The sequence below is a fragment of the Bubalus bubalis genome, chromosome 4 (assembly GCF_019923935.1).
Source record: "Bubalus bubalis isolate 160015118507 breed Murrah chromosome 4, NDDB_SH_1, whole genome shotgun sequence".
NCBI classification, from domain to species: Eukaryota; Metazoa; Chordata; class Mammalia; order Artiodactyla; family Bovidae; genus Bubalus; species Bubalus bubalis.
In genome coordinates, this window is record NC_059160.1 from 122,401,181 (window position 1) to 122,403,702 (window position 2,522).

Below are 2,522 nucleotides of genomic sequence, written 5' to 3' on the forward strand. Positions count from 1 at the left end.
ACATGTACATTTTAATTTAAAAATACTTCACTGCTAAAAGATGCTAACCATCATCTGACAAGAGTTGCCACAAACCTTCAATATGTAAAAAAAAAGAAAAGAAAAGAAAACAACTCAGTATCTGCAAAGCACAATCACTGAAAAACAATAAAACAAGATATACCCATATTTTATGTCCTGTTCCTTTCAGTACTCAAATTTTTAAGTAAATATGTACAGCTGAATATCCCTTGATTTGTTTATCCTGCTGCTATGCTGGAGCCAAAGAACTGTCCCTTGCAGCATAAGGAATTTAGAGACATCCGTGACTAACAGATTACCTGGAAGCAGAAGTGCTCCCAGATATTTCCATTTTCTAGACAGAAAAGTTCAACAGATCAGAATGGGAAAGTGAAGGCACACAGCCCTGACTGCCGCCTCTGACGAGCTTTCCACCCAAAGCAGAGCTGCTACACTCGCTGTGACTCAGACGCTGCTGCGCGTGCAGCCCTGCAGCCGCCGTCTCAGTGGCGCCAGCCTGCTCCTGAGCGCCTGGGTCACCACCGGCGCCTCCGAGGAACTGGCCAGTCGGCCTGACAGGATCAGCTTAGAGCATTAGAAAATAAAGAGCAAAACAAAACCCTTAAACCATTAACATCTTAAGGCTGATTTTTTTTTCTCTCTTTTCTTTTTCTTTCTTTCTTTTTTTTTTTTTTTTGAGAACTCACCACTTAAATGGGTTGCTGACAACGGCCTACTAGATACTTGCTTGGGAACTGAGGCGACTCATGTCTCAGCAGACTAAATGGCTCAACTTCCAAATTTCCGAAAAAGGCACTCGGTGTGTCTTTCGGGTGGTATTTCGCAAAGCCCCCATCCACATCTCCTCTCCCGCTCTTTAGTTGTGCTTTTGAACAGGGCCACTGTGATGACCTTCTCCCCAAACGGGCGCACTTTGGGTGGAAGAAGAGCAGGTCAGCGAGCAAAAGATAGTTTCTCAGATATCAAACCAGTTACCATAAACAGTTTAGAAAAGAAAAGCATAGTTTTCTGGGCCTGGATTGGGCACACAGACTGGAGAATGAACAAAGCTGCAAAGACAGGTGGTAGTAGGAAGGTCAAAATCTGATATGGGACAAAACCGAGATGCGCAGGGCAGGCTGCAGGCTGCAAATCTCAGCCTTTACACCCCTCTAAGTCCCTTTCTAAAGGAGATCAGTCCTGGGTGTTCTTTGGAAGGAATGATGCTAAAGCTGAAACTCCAGTACTTTGGCCTCCTCATGCGAAAAGTTGACACATTGGAAAAGACTCTGATGCTGGGAGGGATTGGGGGCAGGAGGAGAAGGGGACGACAGAGGATGAGATGGCTGGATGGCATCACTGACTTGATGGACGTGAGTCTGAGTGAACTCCGGGAGCTGGTGACGGACAGGGAGGCCTGGCGTGCTGCGATTCATGGGGTCGCAAAGAGTCGGACACGACTGAACGACTGAACTGAACTGAACTGAAGCCCCTTCTTCTCCTCCCGGCGCCTCGTTTCACAGGGGAGGATGGGGAGTGACAGGTAGGACGGGACTCCGCAGGCACCCCAGCCTCCAACTGCGATCTGGCACCCACAGCCCCGCCCGTTGTTGTGCACAGGAGGGCCAGGAACCGCTCCCAGCCCTGCACATTCTGGAAATGGCAATCAAGCAGCCCCACAAGACAGGGAGCTGACTGTGGCTCAGATCATGAACTCCTTATTGCAAAATTCAGACTTAAATGGAAGAGAGTAGGGAAGACCACTAGGCCATTCAGGCGCGATTTAAATAAAATCTCTTGTGATTATACAGTGGAAGTGACAAATAGATTCAAGGGATTAGATATGATAGAGTGCCTGAAGAACTATGGATGGAAGTCCATAACATTTGTATAGGAGGCAGTGAAAAAACCACCACCAAGAAAAAGAAATGCAAAAAGAAAAAATGGCTGCCTGAGGAGGCCTTACAAATAGTTGAGAAAAGAAGAGAAGCAAAAGCAAAGGAGAAAAGAAAAGAGATACCCATCTCAATGCAGAGTTGCAAAGAAGAGCAAGGAGAGATAAGAAAGACTTCCTCGGTGATAAATGAAAAGAAATAGAGGAAAACAATAGAATGGGAAAGACTAGAAATCTCTTCAAGAAAATTAGAGACGCAAAGGGAATTTTTATGCAAAGATGGGCACAATAAAAGACAGAAATGGTATGTACATAACAGAAGCAGAAGATATTAAGAAGAGATGGCAATAATACACAGAAGAACTATACAAAAAAGGTCTTAATGACCCAGATAACCATGATGGTGTGATCACTCATCTAGAGACAGACATCCTGGAGTGTGAAGTCAAGTGAGCCTTAGGACGCATTACTAGTGGAGGTGATGGAATTCTAGCCAAGCTATTTCAAATCCTAAAAGATGATGCTGTGAAAGTGCTGCAGTCAGTATATCAGCAAATTTGGAAAACTCAGCAGTGGCCACAGAACTGGAAAATGTCAGTTTTCAGTCTAATCCCAAAGAAGAGCAATT